The sequence below is a fragment of the Melospiza georgiana genome, chromosome W (genome assembly GCF_028018845.1).
Source record: "Melospiza georgiana isolate bMelGeo1 chromosome W, bMelGeo1.pri, whole genome shotgun sequence".
Lineage (NCBI taxonomy): Eukaryota > Metazoa > Chordata > Aves > Passeriformes > Passerellidae > Melospiza > Melospiza georgiana.
This window is the reverse complement of record NC_080464.1, coordinates 30,392,680-30,413,502: the sequence shown is the minus strand read 5'-3', so window position 1 is coordinate 30,413,502 and position 20,823 is coordinate 30,392,680.

The following is a 20,823-nucleotide window of genomic DNA, read 5'->3' as shown; positions in this document are numbered from 1 at the left end:
CATAGATCAAGAACTTCACACCCCATACCACCCCCAATCAAGCAGCCAAGTAGAGAGAATGAATCATTTGATTAAGCAGCAAATCATAAGACTAAGGCAAGAAGTTAATTTACCCTAGCCCAAGCTCTTCCACTAGCACTATTGCAAATTCAAACTAAACCTTAAGCTAAAAGAATGCTGAGTCCTTTTAAAATGCCTTATAGAAGACCATATAAAATACAAAGAGAATGTCCAGAATGTCCACCTACATAGTAGCATTAAGCAAACAGCTCAAAGTAATTGAGAAACATGTAGCTAGATCTCAGAGCAGAGAGTTAGATAGCCTAGAGATGATGTATATGTTAAGTCACTTACAGAGAAGACTTCAGAACCACAGTAAGATAGACCACTGCGAGTACTTCTCACCACCTTCACTGCAATCAAAATCAAAGAGCAGAACGCCTAGATCCATCACTCTCGAGTAAAGAAGGCCCAGAAACCCCTTAAAGAGTGACGCCAAGAGACAATGAACTGAGATTAAAACTTACTCGAGCAAAATGAGTATATTGCAGTCAAGAGTAGCTCATATTTTAGTTTGTAGAATTGTACTGTGTGTAATCATAACTGAAGTTTCAGAACTTGAGAGTACCTCTGTTCAAAGTAATGCTAAATAACCTTAGTCCCTAGCATTTAATCAATATACTAAATCATAAAAAAACCTTCTGAAATAAAAAATTTAAACATATCTACTGTAGTCATCCACGAAAATCAAATATGTGAAGAGCAAAAATAGCAAGAACAAGAACTGTAGACTCTTCAAAGAATCAGAAAAGAAGAAATCAAAGTAAAGTGCCAAGTCATCAATAGAGTAGCTTATGAAAAACCAAATGTAATTAGTGTCTAAACCTTTCCTAGTGTATATAAACACCAAAAAGTCTGTGATAACCTAAGTGAATCAGACTGTTAGTGTAATTTCACCTTAATACAGCCTGTAGAAGTGACCTACCTTTGAGCTCGAATTAATATCAGACATTCATTTAAATTCAAAGTAGATGTGACTGAACAACAGCTATTATTCAATCCAGAATAGTCTCTCAAATGTGCAGAGTTGATAATGCAAATTAACATCTCAAAAATCCAACCAGCCTGCTCCTCCTTCCTAAAAACTTCCTTTGAGGGCTAGACAACATAGTACACAAAAACAAGCATATCTCAAGAGCAGAATAAAAAAAGAAAGAGACAGCTCTCCTAGTGCCTTAAACCAAAAACACCAAAAAATCAGTTTCCTTAAGTCATTTTCCAAGCCAGTTAGCTGAACACCCAAGCAATAGCTAGTAAAAAGTGCTGAACTGCAAGTAGTAAATTAACCCAAGCAAAAAAAGTGATTTTCTTTATTTATAGCTATCCCTTTTCCTACTGAGATTTAAATCAGTGATTGTCCCAGTCTGAAGCAGTTAAATTCTGCTTAAAAGAAGTATAGAGAGACTCCCCCTCAGAGCTCAGCAGCAAGCTGTAGGATTTTGAGCAGCACTTTTGTGCTGAGTGTTTCAAGTAGCAGAAACCTGATCCCAATTTCTTCTGAAGACATTCCTGCTTGCCACGCATCTAAGAAATCAAGTGCTCTAGAGAGAAAAAGAAATTCCTGAAGTCTCTACATTTCAGAACAAACATCTGCCTCAAATATGACCTAAACCTCTGTCAGATACACTTGTGAAGTGTGTCTGAATTTGCAGTGTAAGCCCAGCACATCCCTCTAGCAAAGAGAGATAGTCATAAACAGAAAGCAGTTCCTGTTCCCCATAACAAACATCTAACTAGCATATTAAAGACAAGACTAAAAGTTTTAAATAAAATTGATTCAGAAATACTAGTGAATAAACTAATCACTGCAGCAAGTAACCTAACAAAATTGAAGCAGCCTTTATAGTAATCTCTATAAGCATTAAAAACTAGCCAATAACAGATTTCAAAAGTACTGCCAAAGTAAAGAAGTATAAAAAGGCCAGAGACCAAGACCACAAGTTGATAGTAGAAGCACTTAATATAGTTCAAGATAATGTGTCTTTAGCGTTCAGTTGTATACAAGCACAGTTATAAATACAAGCAACAGCAGCTCTGATCATATAAGAAAGAAGTGAAAGTAATTTTCCAGCTGAAATTCAAGAAATTGTATTAGATAATGCAATTGATTTTAAAAAGAACTTTCAATCCTAGCAGACTATAGTGAATTTCACCTGTAATCCTGTTTCTAATGTAGAAACTGCCTTTGTGCTTCCATACATAATGCCACTGTTTATGTTATCCATCCCATCATTGCCCTAAAATTAAACCATAAAAAAACAATACTCTATCCTTCAAAACATAGAGTGTAAACACGAAAAATAAATAGAAAGTGGCAGACAATAAACTTAGAATCCTGCATTACTAGAGAACAGATAAAATTCATTTGTGAAAGCGATACTATTATTGCTCAAGATGTGTGTTTAAACACTGAACAGAGTATTTGTCACTTTGAAATTCATCCAGTCACTGACCAGAAAACTGTGCTCGTATATACTAGAAAAGAGTGTATGCTTGAGAACTACTTGTGCTGCTGTACAAATTGATAGCAATAATATTATTCTATCTAGTAGAAACCATTCTAATCTCTGTATATGTAATTTTGTTAAAATTATTAGATGTGATCTTTAAGTAGTCACCAACTACAAATAAAATCTTTAATAAATTGTGCCACCCCATTGTAGTTTTACTACTATTAGTTAAAGTAAGCTTAAAATTACCTATTATATTGTTAATTTAGAACTAGAGAATGCTACAACAAATAACTGTACTAACATCTTTATCAAAAGCACATAGTGAAGCACTAAAAGACACTTACTCTTGTGAAAGTTTTCATTGAGTAAAAAAATTAACTTATTTCCTAGGAAAGGGGGGAATGAGACAGAGTAAAGATCCATTGTAAATTAGGTAAAGTGTCTAAGAAAGGTGAAAAGTCTGTGAGGCCAAAGCTGAAAGAGGAACTCGCATGCCGAGACAGCAAAGAGACAGAGAAAGAAAAACAGAAAAAACCACAAAGAAGATTTGCCCCCAACTTAAAAATTCCTTTGATAAAGAAGAACTAGTGCTAAATGTCACGCAGAATGAATATATATGAACTTATAGTGAAACTGTATACATATGCATTTAGAAAAAAGATAAAAGAAGACCCGAGGTCTTCAGAAGTACGCATGCCTTGTTGAGAGACTTGCGTCCAGCGCGCGTCGTAAATAAACATACAGAGCTTTACAACTTTTAAAAAGTTGTGAAGTTTCTTCTTTTCTCCGCAAAACAGGGGGAAAGATATGAGGGACATGGCATAGATACATGAAAAAAAAAAAAAAAAAGAAAAAAATCCTTCCCAAAGTCAAAGCCATGAAAAGGCATGGCATGCCATCAAGGGCAGGGACAAGCACCAAAGATTCGTCTATTGGTCCCCACTGAAATCGCTAGATTCCCTTTCCCTCCCAGAAAGGAAATGAAATTTCCCGTTGGGAAGGGAAAGGGAATCCTGCAACCCTGAAAAGAAAGCCTTACAAACACTCTGGAAAGGCGATAGGATCAAATGAAATGCAATTGAATAAAAACAGAAAATCGGGAATTTTTGCGCCTTCATAAAATGGCCTGTGAGGAAATGAGCTGCATTAAAAAGGACCAACACATGCCAAAACTAAGCTCACCGATGGTGCAAAAGCAGGGGGAAAATGTCGCGGACATTCCTCCACAGAAATCCTTTCTTTCGGATTTCTGCGTCTTCTGGAGGCCAGAGGCTTCAGAAGACATGGTAAACAATTATTATCAGCTGCTCTGGAATGCAACAGGGACACCTTGATTTGCTGATTTCCTATGTTTATAATTAAGGGCCAATCACCAGTGTGAGCTAGGGGACCGAGTCCCTGGACACAACTTTGTTATAGATTGTTTCTTTCTATTCTTAGCTAGCCTAGCTGCTCTGCAAACCTCTCTCTATATTCTTTTAATATAGTCATAATGTATTATATATAATATCTTAATAAATCAAGCCTTCTGATCAAGATACAAGATTCACCGTCTCTCTATCACCAGCTGCGACCCACTCAGGTGCGGTAATATCTGGTGACCCCTCGTCTAAGGGCAAAACTTAATGTAATAAGACCAGAGGAGCAAATTGCTGCACTGGGTAAAAATCCTGGATGTGTAGCATTTGATGGTTGCTTTGAAGTGACCACAAAAGTGGATTCAAGCCAGGAGCTGAAGAACTGAAGATTTGGATAGAGTTCACAGCCAAGGCTGACCACAACAGAACCTTCTTCTGGAACACCATCAGGAAAGATGATGGAAAAGAGCTGCAGACCTGTGGAGCTGGCCAGAGCAAGCTGGACTCTTTCAAAAGGTATTGTTCACTTTTCTATCCCTGATGAACCAGCCCTTCGTAGCTTGTGGCTGTTCGTATGGCAGACACATGCCTTGCCAGAAGAGATTTGATTCTCCCCTTCAGAGGAGAAAGTTATTGCCCTGTGGGAACATTGGTGCAGGGAAGACAGTTTCCTTTTGTCAGAAACAGATATCTATGAATTCTTTCGATGGGCAAAGCTTTTTGGGTTCTTTACTGATGTCCTGTACGCTTTAGATGTTTTCGTCTGGGAGTGCATGGACTCGATTATCCAGTGTGTCTACAGTCAGGGACGCGTGTTACCTTCTACCTACCCAGCATTTATAAAGCTTTTCCCAGTCCTGAAACGCAGAGCAGATTGTTTTCAATGGATCTCTAATTGTTATGGCCAGGCTTCGTTTCCCCCCCCCTTGGCAGAAGACCCGGTGGGTGATGACTTTGGGCTTTTTCCCCGCTCCTGCTTTGCAGCGGGGGAGGCTGAAACTTCGCGGCATGAAGAAGTTTTTTTTACTCTTGCTCCGGAGCATGCTCAGATGGAGTTTTCTCCTTTCCCCCCTTCTCTCTCTCCGGGGGGATGGGAGTGGCCGCTCAAGCCAGCGCCGGCCTTTTAGACTCCGCCTCCTTCAGACATGGGGGCGGCACCGGTCTCTGGGGTTTCCTCCACGCCCCTGCCAGAGCCGTCACTCCAGGAGGTCCCGTCCGCGGTTTCACCGGCCTCCCCGCGCCTGCCAGAGCCTGTGTCGGAGAAGGCAGAAGAGACAGCACTTTCGGCGATTGACCTGTTGCTAAGCAACAGCGATGCTCCGCCACTTCTCCAGGCTCCACTGCTGCCTGTTTGCGCTGCGACGGAGGCTGCGACTGCGCCTCCGCAGCAGACCCTGGAGTCAGCGGCAGAAAACGCCGCTGAACCTGCGGGACCCTCGGAGCAGCCCGCGGTGGATCCCACAGTCAGCGCGGTTCCCTCCCCAGTTCCGGCTTCCCCCTCGCTGCTTCCACTGGACGTCCCAGCAGCTCTGCCCTCCGGATCGGCGTCAGAGACTGCCCTGGAAGCGGCGGCTTGTTCGAGCTCAAGCCGTCCCGAGCCGGCTCCCCCAGCAGCCGCCCCGGCGGGGGGTCTCTCCTTCAGTGGAGCGGGGGCTGCCCGCCAGCTGACTCTTGCGGCAGTCCAGCTGCCGGTTTTTAAGATCAGCGGCGGTTTGGGGGGTGGTGTTTCGGTTGCTGTCCCATGGAGGCTGCCATCTCTGCCGCCCCTCTTGTGCCCTAGGGGCGAGGGGGAGGGGGCTCCCGAGAGCCCTGCCTTTGGTCCCCAGCCCGGTGGGGATGGTGCCGTGTCGCTGTAGGAAACAAACATTCCCAGACCCGAGATGAAGATTCTCGGGGCAGCTTCTATTTCCTCACTGCTGGCATGCCTCAGTGGTTTAGGGGAAAGGAAGCGTCTCACTAGCCGTGCTGCCATTGTACTGCCAGCAGGGTTCAGGCCTGTGGATATGCAGAGCCTTCCTTATGAGTTTGGCCTGGGACGTTGGGCTCAGGAGGTTCCTGGGCCAGGGCCATCACTTGGCCTCCTTATGTTTCTCCTACCAGTCCTGGTCCCCCTTTGTAAGCCAGTTTTGGGGTTCCTGGTCCAGCATGGGCCAGGGCCCCCAGGGCCTTTCCTTCTCTGGCACTGCTCTGCTCGGCTGCTGCTCTTTTGTTTTCAATCCAAAAAAAAATAAATTAAAATTAAATAAAAAAGATTGAAAATAGCGGGCAGCAGCTCTGAAGCGCTGAAGCATTGAAGGGCCAGAAAGGACATTCCAAAATTGTTCAAATGGTTTCAAATTGTTTTAAATTGTTTAAAATTGTATTAAGACTGTCGGTGGTTTTTGATGGCTATTGATGGAACTCTTTTGCAGAAGTCTGTTTCAGGACCAAAAGGACTCTCAGATATTCCAAGGGAAACAACTTCGGCTCTTGGACTGTTCCTGAAACTCAGCTGCATGGACTTCAATTTTCTTTGCATTGTTTTTGGCATTTTTCATATATTGTAGGATTGTTTTAGTGAATTGTTAGTATTCTATATTTTATAGGTGAAGAAATTTCCTGTTCATTCCTCATCAGGATTTTTCTTTTATTTTGTACAGTTTAGAAAGGTGAGATGTCGCGGACATTTCTCCACTGAAATCCTTTCTTTCGGATTTCTGGGTCTTCTGGAGGCCAGAGGCTTCAGAAGACAAGGTAAACAATTATTATCAGCTGCTGTGGAATGCAACAGGGACACCTTGATTGGCTCATTTCCTATGTTTATAATTAGGGCCTATCACCAGTGTGAGCTAGGGGACTGAGTCCTTGGCCACAACTTTGTTATAGATTCTTTCTTTCTATTCTTAGCTAGCCTAGCTGCTCTGCAAACCTCTCTCTATATTTTGTCAATATAGTCATAATGTATTATATATAATATCTTAATAAATCAAGACTTCTGATCAAGATACTAGATTCACGGCCTCTCTATAACCAGCTGCGACCCACTCAGGCGCAGTAATAGGAAAAGTGAACGAGGAGTAAAAACCATAGGGAGAAAGATATGAGGGACATGGCATGGAGACTTAAAAAAAAAAAAGAAAAAAAAAGGAAATTTTTTTCCCAAAGTCAAAACCATCAAAATGCAGGATGGCCATATGCCATCAAGTGCAGGCACATGCAGCAAAGCTTGCAAAAATTGATCCCCACGGAAGGCCAAAAGAGAAAAAAAGGACTTACAAACACGCTGGAATGGAGATAGCATCAAAGGAATTGCAATTGGAGGAGAAAAAAGGAAAATTTGGGAAATTCCCTGATTACAAGAAAATGGACTGGGATTATATCAGGTACAGTGCAAAACACAAAAACATGCCAAAACTAAGCTCACCGATGTTTCAAAAGCAGGGGAAAACATCAAGGAGGAGGACACAACTTGGAGGGGAAGATATGAGAGACATGGCAAGGACACTTAAAAAAAAAAAGAAATAAAAAATATTTTTCCTAAAGTCAAAGCCATCAAAAGGCATGGCATGCGATCAAGGGCAGGGACAAGCCCCAAAGATTCCTCTATTGGTCCCCATTGAAATCGCAAGATTCCCTTTCCCTTCCCGAAAAGAAAATTTCGGGTAGGGAAAGGGAATCTTGCGACCCTGAAAAGAAAGCCTTACAGACACTCTGGAAAGGATATAGGATCAAATGAAATGCAATTGAAAAAATGCCCGTGGCAGGGATTGAAAGGCGAGCTCATGAACATCCATGATACGCACGATGATTCCCAGACCCAAGGTGCCAAGCCTGCCAAGTCAGGCTGGTTTGATAGTACAAAGTGTCTTGTGCAATCTGCCATTGACAAGTGGGGCCGGTGAGTTTTGTTTGCCGGGGAAAAAGGCGGTGGATTGTGTTGGAGGGCCTGGGGCTGCTAGTGGCCGCCTGGCTCCTGACAATCCACAATACATTGGGTGGTTCCCAGTCCAAAGGTGGCAACACTGCCAAGTCAAGCTAGTTTATAGTACAAAGTGGCTCCTGATATCTACCATCCAGAAGCGGGGCAGGTGAGTTTTGTTTGCAAGGCAAATGGAACGCGGTTTGTGTTTGGGGGGCTGTGGCTTAGAGTGGCCCGCTGGATCCTGAAAATCCCCAATACGCGAAAGAGAGCTGTTACACGCAAGGTGGCACCATTGCCAAGTCAGGCTGGTTTGACAGTACCAAGCGGCTTCTGCTAACTGCCATCCAGAAGCGGGGCTGATGATTTTTGTTTGCCAGGGAAACAGGCCGAGTTGTTTGTTTGGGGGCATGTTGCTGGGACTGGCCGGCTAGCTCCTGCAAATCCACGATACGCAGGATGGACGCCAGACTCAATGTGGCTCCAGTGCCAAGTTAGGCTGGTTTGATAGTCCCAAGTGGCTCCTGAAATCAGCCATCCAGAAGCAGGGCAGGTGAGTTTTGTTTGCCAGTGAAAAGGGACGTTGCTTTTCTTGGAGGGCCTGTGGTTGGGAGTGTCCAGTTGGACCCTGAAAATCCACGATAGGAAGGATGGTTCCCAGACGCAAGGTGGCACCAGTGCCCAGTCGGGCTGGTTTGATAGTACCAAGTGTGTCCTGCAATCTACCATCCAGAATCAGAGCAGCTGAGTTTTGTTTCCAGAGAATAGGGCCGTGGTTTGTGTCTGGGGGCCTATGGCCGGGAGTTGCCGGCTGGCTCCTGAAAATCCACGATACGCAGGATGGTTCCCAGACCCAATGTGGCATTAGTGCCAAGTCGGGCTGTTTTGAGAGTAGCAAGTGGCTCCTGCAAATGGCCATCCAGAAGCAGGGTAGGTGGGTTTTTTTTGCCAAGAATAAGGGACGTTTTTTTTGTTGGAGGGCCTGTGGCTGGGAGTGGCCGGCTGGCCCCTGAAAATCCAAGATAGGCAGGATGGTTCCCAGATGCAAGGTGGCACCAGTGTCCAGTCAGGCTTTTGTGATAGTACCAAGTGTGTCCTGTAATCTACCATCAAGAAGCGGGGCAGCTGAGTTTTGTTTGCCGGCGAAGAGGGCCGTGGTTTTTGTTTGGGAACCTATGGTTCGGAGTCGCCGGCTGGCTCCTGAAAATCTACGATACGCAGGATGGTTCCCAGACCCAAGGTGGCACCACTTCCAAGTCGGGCTGGTTTGATAGTACCAAGTGGCTCGTGCAATCTGCCATCCAGAAGCGGGGAAGGTGATTTTTTTTTGCCAAGAATAAGGGACTTTTTTTTGTTGGAGGGCCTGCTGCTGGGAGTTGCCGGCTGGCCCCTGACAATCCGCGATACGCAGGATATTTCCCAGACCCATGGTGGCACCAGTGCCAAGTCATGCTGGTTTGATAGTACCAAGTGGCTTCTGTAATCTGCCGTCCAGAAGCAAGGCAGCTGAATTTTGTTTGCCAGAGAAAATGACCGAGGTTTTGTTCAAAGTTCTGTGGCTGGGACTGGACGGCTGGCCCCGGAAAATCCACGATACAGAGGATGGTTCCCAGACCCAAGGTGGCACCAGTGCCAAGTCGGGCTAGATGGACAGAGCCAAGTGGTTCCAGCAATCTGCCATCCAGAAGCAGGGCCGCTTAGTTTTGTTTGCCAGGGAAAAGGGCCCTGGTTTGTGTTTGGGCGCCTATGGCTGGGAGTAGCCAGCTGGCTCCTGCAAATCCATGATACGCAGGATGGACCCCAGACTCAAGGTGGCACCAGTGCCAAGTCGGGTTGGTTTGATAGGACCAAGTAGCTCCTGCAATCTGCCATCCAGCAGCGGGACAGGAGAGTTTTGTTTGCAAGAGAAAAAAGACGTAGTTTTTCTTGGAGGGCCTGTGGTTGGGAGTGTCCAGCTGGCCCCCGAAAATCCACGATAGGCAGGATGGTTCCCAGATGCAAGGTGGCACCAGTGCCAAGTTGGGCTGATTTGATAGTACCAAGTGTGGCCTGCAATCTACCATCCAGAAGCGGGGCAGCTGAGTTTTGTTTGCCAGAGAATAGGGCCGTGGTTTGTGTATGGTGGCCTATGGCCCGGAGTGGCCAGCATGCCCCTTAAAATCCACGATATGCAGGATTGTTCCAAGACCCAAGGTAGAAAAACAGACAGGTCGGGCTGGTTTTATAGTACCAAGTGGCTCCTGCAATCTGCCATCCAGAAGCGGGGCAGCTGAGTTTTCTTTGCCAGGGAAACAAGCCGTGGTTTCTGTCTGGGGGCCTATGGCCGGGAGATGCCGGCTGGCTCCTGAAAATTTGCGATACGCAGGATGGTTCCCAGACCCAAGGTGGCATTAGTGCCAAGTTGGGCTGTTTTGATAGTAGCAAGTGGCCCCTGCAATCTGCCATCCAGAAGCTGGGAAGATGAGTTTTGTTTCCCAGAGAAAAGTGCCGTGGTTTGCGTTTGTGGGCCTGTGGCTGGGAGTGGCCGCCTGGCACCTTGAAATCTTTTATATGCAGGATGGCTCCCAGACCCAAGGTGGCAACACTACCAAGTCTGGCTGATATTGCAGTTCCAAGTGGCTCTAGCAATCTGCCATGCAGAAGCCCGGCAACTGAGTTTTGTTTGCAAGAGTCAAGGGCCATAATTTGTATTTGGGGGCCAATGTCAGAAAGTGGCTGGCTGGCTCCTGAAAATCCACGATATGCAGGATGGTTCCCAGACACCAGGTGGCACCAGTGCCAAGTCGGGCTGGTTTGGTAGTACCAAGTGGCTCCTGCAATCTGCCATCCAGAAGCTGGGCTGGTGAGTTTTTTTATCCAAGGAAAACGGACGTTGTTTTTGTGGGAGGGCCTTTGGCTGGGAGTGGCCGGCTGGCTCCTGAAAATCCACGATACGCAGGATGGTTCCCAGACCCAAGGCGGCACGAGTGCAAAGTCAGGCTTTTTTGATAGTACCAAGTGGGTCCTGCAATCTGCCCTCCAGAAGCAGGGCAGCTGAATTTTGTTTGCCAGGGAAAAGGGCCATCGTTTTTGTCTGGGGGCCTCTGGCTCGGAGTGGCCAGCTGGCCCCTGAAAATCCACGATATGCAGGATGGTTCCCAGAACCAAGGCAGAAACACTGAAAGGTCGGGCTGGTTTTATAGTACCAAGTGGCTCATGCAATCTGCCATCCAGAAGCGGGGAAGCTGAGTTTTGTTTGCCAGGGAAACGGGCTCTGGTTGATGTCTGGGGGCCTATGGCCAGGAGTGGCCGGCTGGCTCCGGATAATTTACGATACGCAGGATGGTTCCCAGACCCAAGGTGGCATTAGTGCCAAGTCGGTCTGGTTTGATAGTACCAAGTGACTCCTGCAATGTGCCATCCAGAAGCAAGGCTGCTGAGTTTTGTTTGCCAGAGAAAATGACCGAGGTTTTGTTAAGGGTTCTGGGGCTGGGGCTGGACGGCTCACCCCTGAAAAACCACGATACACAGGATGGTTTCCAGACCCAAGGTGGCACCAGTGTCAAGTCAGGCTTTCTTGATAGTACCAAGTGGCTCCTGCAATCTGCCATGCAGAAGCAGGGCAGGCGAGTTTTTTTTGCCCAGAATAAGAGGCGTTGTTTTTCTGGGAGCGCCTGTGGTTGGGAATGGCCAGCTGGTCCCTGAAAATCCACGATAGGCAGGATGGTTCCCAGACCCATGGTGGCACCAGTGCCAAGTCGGGCTGGTTTGATAGTATCAAGTGTGTCCTGCAATCTGCCATCCAGAAGCAGGGCAGCTTAGTTTTGTTTGCCAGGGAAAAGGGCCCTGGTTTGTGTTTGGGGGCCTGTGGCTGGGAGTGGCCGGCTGGCTCCTGCAAATCCATGATACGCAGAAATTACCCCAGACTCAAGTGGCACTAGTGCCAAGCCGGGTTGGTTTGATAGTACCAAGTGGGTCCTGCAATCTGCTATCCAGTAGCAGGGCAGGTGAGTTTTGTTTGCCAGAGGAAAGGGACGTTTTTTTTCTTGCAGGGCCTGTGGTTAGGAGTGGCCAGCTGGCCCCTGAAAATCTGCGATACGCAGGATGGTTCCCAGACCCAAGGTGGCACCAGTGCCAAGTCAGGCATTTTTGATAGTGCCAAGTGGGTCCTGCAATCTGCAATCCAGAAGATGGGCAGGTGAGTTTTGTTTCCCACAGAAGCGGGCCGAGATTTGTGTTGGCGGTCCTATAGCTTGGAGTGGCCGGCTGGCTCCTGAAATTCCACGATACGCAGGATGGTTCCCAGACCGAAGGTGGCGCCCGTGCCAAGTCATGCTTTTGTGATAGTACCAAGTGGGTCCTGCAATCTGCCATCGAGAATCTGAGCAGGTGAGTTTTGTTTGCCAGGGAAACTGGCTGTGGTTTGTGTTTGGGGGCCTGTGGCTGAGAGTGGCCGGCTGGCCCCTGAAAATCCGCGATACCCAGGATGGTTCCTACACCCAAGGTGGCACCAGTTCCAAGTCGGGCTCGTTTGATACTACCAAGTGGCTTCTGCAATCTGCCATTCAGAAGCAAGGCAGCTGAGTTTTGTTTGCCAAGGAATAGGGCCGAGGTCTGTGTCTGGGGCCTATGGCAGGAAGTAGCCGGCTTGCTCCTAAAAAGCTACGATAGTCAGGATGGTTCCCAGATCCAAGGGGGCACCAGTGCCAAGTCCGGCCGGTATGATAGTAACAAGTGGCTCCTGCAATAAGCCATCCAGAGGCGGGGCAGGTGAGTTTTTTTTGCCAACAATAGGGGACGTTGTTTTTATTGGAGGGCCTGTGGCTGGGAGTGGCCGGCTGGCCCCTCAAAATCTGCGATACGCAGGATGTTTCCCAGACCCAAGGTGGCACCAGTGCCAAGTAAGGCTTTTCTGATAGTACCAAGTGGGTCCTGCAATCTGCCATCCAGAAGCTGGGCAGGTGAGTTTTGTTTGCCAAAGAAACGGGCCAAGGTTTGTGTTTGGGAACCTATGGTTTGGAGTGGCCGGCTGGCTCCTGAAAATCCACGATACGCAGGATGGTTCCCAGACACCAGGTGGCACCAGTGCCAAGTCGGGCTGGTTTGGTAGCACCAAGTGGCTCCTGCAATCTGCCATCCAGAAGCGGGGCTGGTGAGTTTTTTTATCCAAGGAAAAGGGACGTTGTTTTTGTGGGAGGACCTGTGGCTGGGAGTGGCCGGCTGGCCCCTGATAATCCACGGCACGCAGGATGGTTCCCAGACCAATGGTGGCATCAGTGCCAAGTCGGGCTGGTTTGATAGTACAAAGTGGCTTCTGCAACCTGCCATCCAGAAGCGGGGCAGCTGAGTTTTGTTTGCCAGAGAAAATGACCGAGGTTTTGTGCAGGGTTCTGTGGCTGAGAGTGGACGGCTGGCCCCTGAAAATACACAATACACAGGATGGTTCCCAGACCCAAGGTGGCACCTGTGCCAAGTCAGGCGTTCGTGATAGTACCAAGTGCCTCCTGCAATCTTCCATCCAGAAGCGGGGCAGCTGAGTTTTTTTGCCAATGAAAAGGTCCGAGGTTTGTGTTTGGGGGCCTGTTGCTGGGCGTGGCCTGCTGGCCTCCGAAAATCCACGATACGCAGGATGGTTCCCAGACCCAAGGTTGCACCAGAGTAAAGTCGGGCTGCTTTGATAGTACCAAGTGCCTCCTGCAATCTGCCGTCCAGAAGCGGGGCAGGTGGGTTTAGTTTGGCAGAGAAAAGGGACGTAGTTTTTCTTGGAGGGCCTGTGGTTGGGAGTGGCCAGGTGGCGCCTGAAAATCCACCATAGGCAGGATGGTTCCCAGACGCAAGGTGGCACCAGTGCCAAGTCAGGCTTTTTTGATAGTACAATGTGTGTCCTGCAATCTGCCATCCAGAAGCAGGGCAGTTGAGTTTTGTTTGCCAGAGAATAGGGCCGTGGTTTGTGTATGGTGGTCTATGGCCAGGAGTGGCCAGCTGGCCCCTGAAAATCCACGATATGCAGGATTGTTCCCAGACCCAAGGTAGAAACACTGACAGGTCGGTCTTGTTTTATAGTACAAAGTGTCTCCTGCAATCGGCCATCCAGAAGCGGGGCAGCTGAGTTTTGTTTCCAGGGAAACAAGCCATGGTTTGTGTCGACGGGCCTATGGCCAGGAGTGGCCGGCTGGCTCCTGAAAATTTACGATACGCAGGATGGTTCCCAGACCCAAGGTGGCATTATTGCCAAGTCGGGCTGTTTTGATAATAGAAAGTGGCTCCTGTAATCTGCCATCCAGAAGCTGGGCAGATGACTTTTGTTTCCCAGAGAAAAGCGCCGTGGTTTGTGTTTGGGGGCTTGTGGCTGGGAGTGGCCGGCTGGCCCCTGAAAATCCGCGATACCCAGGATGGTTCCCAGACCCAAGGTGGCACCAGTGACATGTCGGGCTGGTTTGATAGTAGCAAGTGGCTCCTGCAATCTGCCATCCAGAAGCGGGGCAGCTGAGTTTAGTTTGCCAAGGAAAAGGGCCGAGATCTTTGTCTGGGGCCCTATGGAAGGAAGTGGCTAGCTGGCTCCTGAAAATCCACGATACGCTGGATGTTTTCCAGACCCAAGGAGGCACCAGTGCCAAGTCGGGCTTCCTTGACAGTACCATGTATCTCCTGCAATGTGCAATCCACGATCAAGGCTTGTGATTACTTTTTGCATGTGAAAAGGGCGAGGTTTGGATTCGAGGGTCTGTGGCCGAGACAGGCCGGGTGGCTCCTGAAATTCTTTGATGTGCAGGATGCTTCCCAGACCCAACATGGCATGAGTGCCAAGTCAAGATTGTTTGATGGTACAAATGGGTCGTGCAATTTGCCATCCAGAAGCGGGGCACCTGAGTTTTGTTAGTTAGGGAAACGGGCCGTGGATTGTGTTTGGGTGGCTATGGATTGGAGTGGCCAGCAGGCTCCTGAAAATCCATGACACGTTGGAGTTTTCCCAGACCCAAGATGGCACCAGTGCCAAGTCAGGCTGGTTTGATATTACCAAGTTCCTCCTGCAATCTGCCATGAAGAAGCGTGCAGCTGAGTTTTGTTTTTCAGGGAAAAGGGCCTTTGTTTTTGTTTGGGGGCCTGTGGCAGGGAGTGGCTGGCTGGCGCCTTTAAATCCACGATTCGCAGGATGTTTGCAAGACCGAAGGTGTCACCAGTGCTAAGTCGGGCTGGTTTGATAGTACCAAGTGGCTCCTGCAATCTGCCATCCAGAAGCGTAGCAGCTGAGTTTTGTGTGCTAGGGAAACGGGCCGAGGTTTGTGTTTGGGGGCCTGTGGCTGGGAGTTGTCGGCTGGCTCCTGAAAATCCACGATACTAAGGATGGTTTGCAGACCCAAGTTGGTAACAGTGCCAAGTCGGGCTGGTTTGATAGTACCAAGTGGCTCCTGCAATCTGCCATCCAGAAGTGGGTCAGTTGAGTTTTGCTTGCCAGGGAAATGGGCCCAGGTTTTTGTCTGGGGGCCTATTGCCTGCAGGGTCCGGATGGTTCCTGAAAATCTACGTTAGGCTTGATGGTTTCCAGACCCAAGGCGGCACCAGTGCCAAATCAGGCTGGTTTGATAGTACGAAGTGCCTCCTGCAATCTGCCATCCAGAAGCGAGGCAGCTGAGCTTTGTCTTTAAGGGAAAAGGGCCGTGGTTTGTGTTTGGGGGCCTGTGGTTGGGAGTCGCCGGCTGGACCCTGAAAATCCACGATGCGCAGGAAGGTTCCCAGACCCAAGTTGGCACCAGTGCCAAATAGGGCTGGTTTTGTAGTACCAAGTGACTCTTCAAATATGCCATCCAGAAGTAGGGCAGGTTAGTTTTTTTGCCAGGGAAACGAGCTGAAGTGTGTGCCTGGGGGCCTATTGCCGGGAGTGGCCGGCTGGCTCCTGAAAATCCACGGTACGCAGGATGGTCCCCAGACACAAGGTGGCACCAGTACTATGATGTGCTGGTTTGATAGTACCAAGTGGCTCCTGCAATCTGCCATCCAGAAGCGGGGAACTGTGTTTTGTTTGATAGGGAAAAGGGCCGTGGTTTGTGTTTGGGGGCCAGTGGCTTGGATTTGCCGGCTGGCTCCTGATAATCCAAGATAGGCAGGATGGCTGCCAGACCCAACTTGGCACCAGTACCAAGACAGGCTGGTTTGATAATACCAAGTGGCTCCTGCAATCTGCCATCCAGAAGCAAGGCATCTGAGTTTTGTTTGCCAGTGAAACGGGCCGAGGTTTTAGTCTTAGGGCTGGTGGTTCGGAGTGGCCGGCTGGACCCGGAAAATCTACGATAGGCAGGATTGTACCCAGACCCAAGGTGGCACCAGTGCCAAGTCGGGCTCGTTTGATAGTACCAAGTGTGTCCTGCAATCTGCCATCCAGAAGCGGGTCAGCTGAGTTTTGTTTGCAAGGCAAAAGGGCCGTGATTTGTGTTTGAGGGCCTCTGGCTGGGAGTGGCCGGATGACTCCTGAAAATCCACGATACGCAGGATGGTTCCCAGACCCATGGTGGCACCAGTGGCAAATGGGGCTGGTTTTGTAGTACCAAGAGGCTCCTGCAATCTGCCATCGAGAAGCGGGGCAGGTGAGTTTTGTTTGCCAGGGAAACGGGCCTAGGTTTGTGTCTGGGGACCTATGGCCGGGAGTGGCCGGCTGGCGCCTGAAAATACAAGATGCGTACGATGGTTGCCAGACCCAAGGTTGCAATAGTACCGAGACGGGCTGGTTTGATAGCACCAAGTGCCTCCTCCAATCTACCATCCAGAAGCGGGGCAGGTGAGTTTTGTTTGCCAGGGAAAAAGGCCGTGGTCTTTGTTTGGTTGCTGTGGCCAGGAGTGGATGGCTGGATCCTGAAAATCCATGATATGCAGTGTGTTTGCCAGACCCAAGGTGGCACCAATGCCAAGTCGGGCTGGTTTGATATTACCAAGTGGCTCCTGCAGTCTGCCATCCAGAAGTGGGGCAGGTGAGTTTTGTTTGGCAGAGAAAAGGGCCGTGGTTTGTGTTTGGGGGGCTGTGGCTCGGAGTGGCCCACTGTATCCTGAAAATCCCCAATACGCAGGATGGTTTGCAGACCCAAGTTGGCACCAGTGCCAAATAGGGCTGGTTTTATAGTACCAAGTTCCTCCTGCAATCTGCCATCCAGAAGCGTGCAGCTGAGTTTTGTTTTTCAGGGAAAAGGGCCTTTGTTTTTGTTGGAGGGCCGGTGGCAAGGAGTGGCTTGCTGGCGCCTTTTAATCCACGATTCGCAGGATGTTTGCAAGACCCAAGGTGGCACCAGTGCCAAGTCGAGCTGGTTAGATAGTACCAAGTGCTTCCTGCAATCTGCCATCCAGAAGCAGGGCAGCTGAGCTTTGTTTGCCAGGGAAAAGTTCAGGAGGTTTGTGTTTGGGGGCCTGTGGCTGGGAGTGGCCGGCTGGCTCCTGATAATCCACGTTACTCAGTATGGTTCCCAGACCCAAGGTGGCACCAGTGCCAAGACGGGCTGGTTTGATAATACCAAGTAGCTCCTGCAATCTGCCATCCAGAAAAGGGGCAGGTAAGTTTTTTTTGCAAGGGAAACGGGAACAGGTTTGTGTTTGGGGGCCTATGGCCGGTAGTGGCCGGCTGGTTCCTGAAAATCTACGATAGGCAGGATGCTTCCCAGACCCAAGGTGGCACCGGTGCCAAGTCAGGCTGGTTTGATAGTACAAAGTGGCTCCTGCAATCTGCCATCCAGAAGCGTGGCAGGTGAGTTTTGTGTGCTAGGAAAACCGGCCGAGGTTTTTTTCTGGGGGCCTATGGCTGGCAGTGTCCGTCTAGTTCCTGAAAATCCACGATACGCAGGAGGGTTCCCAGACCCAAGTTGGCACCAGTGCCAAGTTGGGCTGGTTAGATAGTACCAAGTGCCTCCTGCAATCTGCCATCCAGAAGCGGGGCAGCTGAGCTTTGTCTGTAAGGGAAAAGTGCCGAAGTTTGTGTTTGGGGGCCTGTAGTTGGGAGTGGCCGGCGGCTGGCCCCTGAAAATCCACAATACGCAGGATGGTTCCCAGACCCAGGGTGGCACCAGTGCCAAATCGGGCTGGTTTTGTGGTACCAAGTGACTCCTGAAATATGCCATCCAGAAATGAGGCAGGTTAGTTTTTTTGCCAGGGAAACGAGCCGAAGTTTGTGTCTGGGGGCCTACGGCCGGGAGTGGCCGGCTGGCTCCTGAAAATCCATGATATGCAGGATGGTTCCCAGACCCAAGGTGGCACCAGTACTAAGACAGGCTGGTTTGATAGTACCAAGTAGGTCCTGAAATCTGCCATTCAGAATAGGGGAACTGTGTTTTGATAGCCAGGGAAAAGGGCAGTGGTTTGTGTTTGGGGGCCTGTGGCTGAGAGTGGCCGGCTGGCTCATGAAAATCCACGATACGCAGGATGGTTCCCAGACCCAAGGTGGCACCAGTGCCAAGTCGGGCTAATTTGATAGTACCAAGTGTCTCCTGAAATCTGCCATCCAGGAGCGGGGCAGCTGAGTTGTGCTTGCCAGGGAAACGGGCCCAGGTTTGTGTCTGGGGACCTATTGCCTGCAGTGTCCAGATGGTTCCTGAAAATCTACGATAGGCTGTTTGGTTTCCAGACCCAAGGTGGCACCAGTGCCAAGTCTGCCTGGTTTGATAGTACCAAGTAGCTCCTGCAATCTGCCATCCAAAAGTGGGGGAGTTGAGTTTTGTTTGCCAGGGGAAAGGGCCAAGGTTTTTGTTTGGAGGCCTCTGGTTGAGAGTGGTCGTCTAGCTCCTGAAAATCCACGATAGTCAGTATGGTTGTCAGACCCAACTTTGCTCCAATGCCAAGTCGTGCTTGTTTGATTGAAAATTGATTGAAAGCATCTTAAACATGTCAAGTATTTCATTGTAGATGATCTGTGATCCAAATGCTTCTTCCACCGTATAGAGGGACAGAACAATTCTTCCATATCATGATGGTTTAAAATTGTATCAACCAATGTTTACCGCTGAAAAGATATCATCTATTTTTTTCTTTTTTTGGAAGAAAATATTCCTAGACTTACAGCAGGTGAGAACTAAGTAATTTTAAAGAAACAAATGAAATGAAAATATTCTGTAAATAGAATGAAATGAAAAAAGCTGTGTTTTAAATGGGAGCTAAATAATAAACAGAATTTTTGTACCAGGCATTTGAATTACCGCACCAGATCTTTTGCCCATCAAGAGAGGCATTTAGCATTTCAGTCTTTTCCAAGGTGTTCATGATCTGCTATGCTGATCTCTGTGTGTGCCTAGGTGTGTGTGGAAGGGGGGGCATGTGAAGGGGAGTGTGTATGTTTGCTTTACAATTGTTGTGGCAGATTTATGTTTCAGCTCCACATTTTGTTTTAGAAAGGTCACACAGAGTGGATATGAAGTTTACTATCAACAAGAGATGAATTCCCAAATCATCCATTTGACTCTACCTTATAAATCATGTGCTTTGTTGCATATTTTATCAAATATACTTTAAAGCCAGATGGAGGAAGGAGGATGTGGGAATCTCTCCACCATCTTGCAACTTTTATGCAAGTAGGTTTTCAAGAAAATCATCATTTCTCTTTTAAATATGTCTGGAACAGGCATGATGGTAGTGTCAGCCTGTTGGAGTTTTTGTTGATGGAAGAAGTTGTACAAAAGGATTGGTTTTTACATTGACCAGTTACTGAATCAAGCGCAGGAATACATTGGAAATTCAGCTGGGGGATCCTTTCCCCAGCAGACTACTTCTAGAACGAGCTTGTACACTCAAGCTGACTCTTTTGCTCTCTTTTTGTTTCTTTCCTTTTTTCTTGGCTTCTTTGCCACTATCTAGACAATTTTGGAACTTTTTTCCCAACTAAAATGGTTTCAGTAGTCTGATTGTGATCATACATTTTTACAAGGAATTTTTAAAATCTTTCCTCGAGTTAAGAAAGTCAAGGACTTAGGTCTTTTTCTTCCCTTATCAATATTGCAATGAAATTGATAAATAAAGACCAACTCTTTATTTTTGTTTTTAACCCAAGTAGATAATTCCCATCCATTAATCCATTTTGTGGACCAATAGTTGCCATTCTGATGGAAGTTGTCACTTCTTAACAATAGGCATTCTGTGACTATGTTGACAGCACTTTGGGTGAAGATCCTAACTGGTCTTAGATACACGTAGGGAGAAATTTGCTCAGCCAGTGTCAGTCTTAAGCATGCGTATCAGAAGATCTTTCTAGAGCTGGGAATTTTCCCATGAAAGGGATTCAGTTAGGGAAGAGACACTTGTGCCAGAGTTTTACATTCTTCTTGAACACTGCTTAAGGAACTTAGATGCCATGTCCATTTGGATCTCTGTCTGCACAGAACTTTGTCATGCCAGTGCTTGAAATGCATCTTGAAGAGAATTCACTAGCACAGAATGAATGAGAGTGGAAGGGGTTGGTGGGGCTAACCAGGCCCAACCCCCCTGCCTAAACCAGGATACCTAGAGCCTCTTGCCCAGGATTCTATCTGGGTGTACTTTTAATGTCTTCAAAATCCAGGCTCCACAATCTTTCTGGGCAGTCTGTGCCGTGGTTCAGTCACCCTCACAGTAAAGAATCATTTACTGATGTTCAAAGGCAATCTCCTGTATTTCAGTGTGTGCCCACTGCCTCTTGTCTTTTCACTCAGCATCACTGAAAAGACACTGATTCCTTCCCCTTTGAAAAACTGCTTCCATATGTATGTGTGCTGCTATGTAGAGATAAGTCAAAAACCTCCCTGAAGCCCAGGCAGATAATATTCCCTCCATCTACCAGTCAAGTTGATTCATCAGAGGAGTTTAAAGTGATGTTCAGCATGAAATTCCCCTGAAAAATCATGCTAACTACATTATTTGGTCGTCTTTCATGTGCCTGGCAAGGTTTTCCAGGAAGAGCTTCTTCATCAACTTCCTGGGGATAAAAAAGAGGCTGGCTGGTTTGTACTATTGCGAGTCCCCCTAATTGCCTTTTTTGAAGATGGGTGTCATTTGCTTACATCCAGTCTTTAGCCTCTCTTGTCGTCTACATCTTAGCAAAAAGCTTTTCCAATATGTCTGGCTAGGACAAACT